This window comes from Piliocolobus tephrosceles, chromosome 2 (genome assembly GCF_002776525.5).
Source record: "Piliocolobus tephrosceles isolate RC106 chromosome 2, ASM277652v3, whole genome shotgun sequence".
Lineage (NCBI taxonomy): Eukaryota > Metazoa > Chordata > Mammalia > Primates > Cercopithecidae > Piliocolobus > Piliocolobus tephrosceles.
The window spans coordinates 101,619,005-101,625,500 of record NC_045435.1 but is presented as its reverse complement, the minus strand read 5'-3'; positions in this window follow the sequence as shown (position 1 = coordinate 101,625,500).

The following is a 6,496-nucleotide window of genomic DNA, read 5'->3' as shown; positions in this document are numbered from 1 at the left end:
TCACTCGGAGGGAAGTGCATATGTAGGCCAGCGTGCGTGTGAGTACAAAGCGGCCGAGGAGTGTGTGTTCACCACGGCCCTCCGACGGGGTCTTTCTCCGAGGAAGGAGTCTGTAAGGAGGACCTCGCTGTGATCGGCAGGGACGCCGACGGCCGCGCTTCCCGGCGGGGTGTGTGTGAGGAGGCCGGGCTCGCTGAAGAACGTCGCGCGGGGCCGACCGGCGCGCGCCTGTCCGCGTGCGTGTGCGCGTGGGGCGCGGCGCGCGCCGCGGCGGAGGGAGGGAGGCGGCAGGCCCGGCCCCGGTCGCAGCGCCCGGGGCGGCTCCTCCTCGAGCCTGGGACCGCCGTGCTCCCGCCGCCGCCGCGTGCTGGCGTGACTCCTAGCCCGTGCCGCGCCCTCCCGCGTCCGCAGCCGGCTCGGCTTCCTGCCCGCCCAGACGTTGCTTCTCTCGGGCTCCCGGTTTCGGCTCCGAGCGGAGGGAGAGGAAATGAATGCGGCTGCGTCGCCGGCGCCCGAGCGGGGTTGGAAGAGCGAGAAACTAGACGAGGCTCAGGCCCTGGCGCGGAGTTGTGCCGCCCGCAGACCCGACTTCCAGCCGTGCGACGGGCTGTCCATCTGTGCCACGCACAGCCATGGCAAGTGCTTCAAGCTGCACTGGTGCTGTCACCTAGGATGGTGTCACTGTAAGTCGAGCCGCGTCTTCCCGCCTTCCGCCGCGGTCCGGGGGACGCCCGCCGGGCCGTCCGGGGTCGCTGCCTGGACTCTGTGGCCGCGGAGCTGCGGGCTCGGCCGGGGTTGCTCTGCCGCAGGCTGGGGCCACCCTGGGCTCTGGGCCCGCCAGAGCTTTCCTCGCGCCGGACGGCTCCGGCTGGCGCGGGTTGGCGCTGCCTTGGCGACGAGATGAAATCCCGTGGGGCGCCTCCTTTCTTTAGCTACTTCTACAAAAGGGAGCTCCCTGTCCCAGGGAAGCGGGAATCTGTTTTTTTCTTTTTCTTTTTTTGACCAACGCGTCCAGTTAGTGTTTTGAGAAATGGGAGAGAGCCAGCAGAGTTGGTGACAGCCGTAGGAGATGCCTTTTTTCAAGGCTGCTGGTTAAAGATGCTCCTCTTTTTCTTTCTCACTTTTGTCTTCCTGGGCTGCTATTTAAAAGAAAGAGCCCTTGGAAATCCAATTGTTCCCCCTTGATTGTACACAAATTGAGAAAAAGCGCTAATGTGGGAGGGATTGCTCCCAAGAAGTTAATATTAACAGTTTGGAAGGTCGAGCTCCTTAAATACCCAGATGTAGAATTTAAAGCCAATAAATGAGACTTACAAAATTACAAACTAAAATGAGCGAAAGTAAGCTTAATAATCTTAAACCAATTTATAAAAGCCAGAACCAAATGGTCTAAACCCTTTCTCTGTGTTTATCCTCCTGCCTGTGATTTTTAAATAGATTAAACTTAAGTAGCCATTTAATTAGAATTTCACAATTTGGTTAGCTAATAGTATTTGGACTATATCCGATGGATCATTCCTTTTACGAAATATATTCTAAAGTTAGTTTCCACATACATTTATAATAGAGGGCTTTGGAGTGCTTATTTAGGACATTTTCCAAGTGATCTTAAGTTAAAACGAATTTTTCTTTGTTGAGGAGAAAAAAATAGCTGACAACCAGGGATGCAGTACATAACAAATCCTTATTTACATTAATCGAACATAAATGGATATTTTAAATCGAATTCATGAATTCAAGGATAGAGGATCATTTTCTTTACAAATTCCAGGCACATAGAACAGTATTGATTTTTGGTGTTCCATTTGCTGGTGGGCCAGTTTCTTCCTATTTCTCATGATTCCTATTGTGCTCAGATCTGTTCTCATTTGTTAATATAAAGCATTGCTTCACGGTGGGACAGGGTACCGAGTTGGAAGTAGCAACTCTAGGAAACCTGGGATACTGAGGTGCACAAGTAGAATCTGGACATTCATTCATTTCGTGGGAAAGTATAGAATCGTTGTGTAAAATGTGAGGAATATTCAAGATAGTCCAGATTACTATCTGTCTTATTTTGACAGTGTCTTCTCTAAGTACATCGTTACTGATGGGAACCTGGCAGTCTTCACAGACAGCTTCTCCCTTCATTAGCCTTGACTCTTAAAATACTCTTCCTTATATGGAGCTGAAATCAGTTACTTTCTAACTTCTTTCTTCTGCTCCTATTTCTGCCTTATGAAATCATATAGAACAATCGAATCCTTTTTTAGATCATGGCTGTTTCAACTCTTCATATATACATAGCTGAATATACATACGAATTTCTTGCGCATATGGACTGTCTTCGCTCTGTGTCCCTGGCCATTCTCACAATGTCTTTCCTGAAATAGGTTTAACAATAACGTTCATTGAATGACTGAATGAAGCTAGTGATCATCTTTCTCTTAAGGCATTGCTTTGTCCTATTTATAAATTTCCAGTCCCTTCTGCCTTTCCTTTTATGGACTAGTATCCAGGCTCCTGAGCATCTTGGTTGTTCTCTTCTGAACATGTGCCAAGGTGGTTTTGATCCTTTGAAGACTGTGGCCCCTATAAAGGTAGACAATATTCCAGTTGTGGTCTGATCAGTCTAGAGTTGAACAAGACCACTACCTCCCATGTTCGAGATACTACTACTGCTGCAGCTAGCATCACATTAGCTTTTCTGATATCTTCATCACATACTGAGCTTGCTGCTGTCAGATTGAACTAAGCTTGCCATCAAAGCCATTGAGCTTTTTTTTTTTTAACATACGTGACAAGCCACTGTTTGCCCATCTCACAGTTCCATATGTATATATATTTGGACACAGATACTGATCCCTTAGATATCTTTTCCTATTAAATTTCATTTCATTAGAATTAGCCTACTTCTGTGTGTGTGTGTTTTTAGATCCTGGCTCTTTCTTAATATATTTATAAGCTGTTTCTCCTAGGTTCATGTCATCCCCATACTGCATACCAACAGTAGTACAGTACATCTTCATTAAAGTTATTGATAATATTGTTGAACAAGAGAAAGCAAGAGATAGAGTCCTGAAGCTTGTGGGTAGAACCACCCTTCAGGTTGATAGCAGTTCATTAATGAGCACTTGTTAGTTACGACTGGTCAAACAATTACCTAGCCTCCTAGTTGCACTGTTATCCATCTTATATTTATCTTGTATATGGGTGTAATGAAAACCTGGTCAAATACCTTGTTAAAATCCTGCCAACACACTGTTTTTACTGCCTCTTTTTGATCTGTGACCTATCTGTACACACACACTTAAAAAAAAAAAAACAAAAAAAAAAACAAGAAATTAGATTAATCTGGTAAAACTCAGATTGATTCCACAAATGGTCACCATTTTCTTTTCTAAATGGTTAGAAACTGTTTTAAAATAAATAATCTGAATTTAGAAAAGGATTGACGTCAAGTATACTGGACTGTCGTTGGCAGTTGTTTCTGTCTTTTAAAAAAGCAGGACTACAGTTATTTGTTCTTTTCCAGTCTTTGGCAATCCTCCGGTTCTCCACACTTCCTCCACTGGCAGCAGTTCAGTGATCCCATTCACTAAAAGCTTGACTTCATTTAAAGCAGCTGGTGCTCTGTTACAGTCTCCTAAGTTATACTGGGCATTAATTCTACCTTTTCTAGCCCAAAATAAGCAGAGTTAACATATTTGAAAAGTTCTCCTTTCTTTTTTGGTATTCATGGAGTTTACAGTATCAGTCCTAAGCAGAATTCCTTTAATTCTGTTGAACATACATTGAGCACTTCTTTTTATGAGACATTATTTTGGAAACTCAGAATACAAATATGAATACAGCTGGACCATAGTGGACCCAATATGGACCATTATGGACCTTATATGCAGAGTCTAAGGACACAATCATACTGTATTCACTTTTTTTTTTTTTTTTGAGACAGAGTCTCGCTCTTGTTGCCCAGGCTGGAGTATAGTGGTGCAATCTTTGCTCACTGCAACCTCCACCTCCCGGGTTTAAGCGATTCTCCTGCCTCAGCCTCCCAAGTAGCTGGAATTATAGGCATGCACCACCATGCCTGGCTAATTTTGTATTTTTAGTAGAGACGAGGTTTCACCATATTGGCCGGGCTGGTCTCGAACTCCTGATCTCAGGTGATCCGCTCACCTCAGCTTCCCAAAGTGCTGGGATTACAGGCATGAGCCACCATGCCCAGTTCATACTGTATTTATTTTTGTAAATCTTTTAAAATCACAAATGATAGAAGTGAGAAAACTGTCAGTTTGTTTGCCAAATCTGAGAATACTAAAATGAGAGGATTATCCCGATGCTTGAAAAAGGTAGATTCAAAACAAGGAAGTTCAGTTTTATGTGGTTGATTTTAATCTTGTGAAATGTATAGACTTACAAAATAGAAAAAGCTTAAAAATATATATATGTCCATAAAAGACATAAAGCACGTGTACATTCACAGATCAGTGCTCGATGCATTATCAAAGGAAATGACTAGTGTATTTGGGTAATGCTGCATTTTTGAGGATGTTGTCTGGGAGGAAAGCATCATGTGTTCTGTTGGTATCACTGTCAAAAATAGATTATTAAGCCAAATTAACCATGAATGTGAATGTGTAACTTAATTTTTCCCAGTACGGGGTGATATTGGCTTGAATTAACGAGTGAAGGTTTTCAAGAGGCGTTTTAAGAGAGAAAAAAATACATGGCTTGGCTAGAGAAGAGGGATGGGAAAGAAATCATATGTAGGTATTGTAAAGAAGAATTTTGTGGCTACTTAGAATACTTAGAAAAAATAAGAAATTAGATTGTGGAGGTGGAGATAAGTCAGTGTATTTGAGAGATATTTGAGGTGAAATCTATAGGGTTGATTAAATTTGGTTGGGAAGGGAGGGGAAGATTATTACAGATAACTTATAGAATTCTGCTTTATGCAGTTGTGGATGGAGGTGCCATTCACTAACAACAATAAAATACTGGGTAACTAGGATTTGGAAGAAGGTCATGAATCTAGTTTTGGATCTGCTGAATTTAAGCTGCCTTTGTCCTCACATGGTGATGTCAGTAGGCAGTTAGATATAGGGATGTAGAACTCAGGGGAGAGGTCCGGGCCAGAAATAATATGGAAGTAATTTACTTACTTATGGTTGCAGTTGTAGCCGTGAAGAAGCATGAGCACCATGGTAGAGACTGTAGCATGAGAAGTAAAGAAAACCATTAAACTTTCCCTTTACAACACCAGAGTATTTTCTTTTAGGACATCAGAGTCTGGGTACAAGAGGATAAGCTGGCAGAGGAGTCTAAGAAGAGATGGCTAGAGAAGAAAAATCTGGAAAATACGGTATTGCAGAAGCCAAGGGAAATTAACATTTTAAGAAAGAGTATGAAGATGAAACCAGTTTTCAGCAGGCTAATTATTAGATATTGGTAAAATACACAAAAGTGATTTTCATTATTATGGAGAAGAGGGTGAAAGGTTTAGTCTTGCAACAGTGACTTCAGAAATATACTTAATTGAAGCATTAGTCAAAGCTGTTGGAGGCTCTCAAGGCAAAAGAGAACAGAGTGTTAGGAGCTAAGAATTAGGACACAGAGATAATTGTTAATATTTACTGAGTGATTACTTTGTGCCAGAATAAGCTTATTATGCTGAGCACTTAATAGCCAATTATGTAATTATGTCTATTTCACAGTTGAGGAAAAAGGCTTAGAGCTTTTCCATGAGCACATAGTAAGGAGGGGAGCCTGGATTCGGATCTAGGTCTGTTTGGTTCTATACCTGGACTCTTAACCATCATTGCACTGTAGAGCAATTTAAAATTAGTGAGCAGAACCAACAGAGCTCAGTTCCATTAAAGCCAATGATGGGGAAAGTTTTTAAGAAACGGGTGGCAAGTTGTATCAGTTGCAATAGTTAAATCTAGAAGAATGAGAACTGTAAAGAGGTCACTGTATGTGATAGGAAATGACATTCAAGTTAAGGGTTAAGGAAGAGAAAGTGATTAGAAGGTGACAGGTGGGGCTGAGTGGGTGGATGTGGTATGATGTAGGTGCTACCAGCAAAACTGAGTTGGCTTAAGAAAATCACATAATAGATAAGCTCAGTTTTCTGTAGAAGACATCTTAAAAGATTCTGTTTCAGATTGAAAGCAGGAAGAGTGGGACTTGATGTAGTCTAATAGATGATATTAGCATATCTAAAGGAAGACTGTCACAGCAAAAGGTAGATGGGCAGCATAGAAATAGAGAAAAATGGGAGTTGGAGAGGCAGAATTTGGGAGTGCTTTTCAAGACTGTTGAGAGAAGGTGGTATGCTGCCTAGAGAGTTTAATATCTCTGGTCCTTATGGCTGCGCTGTCCCAGCAAATGTTTGGTTATACATTTGGCTTCCTATTTATAGATCTTCTGTAGGGAGAGGAGGAGTTGATTAGAGGGTTCAACTGTCAGGACCTTGGGGCAGATATACTTTTTTCGTCAGTAAATTAGCATTGTG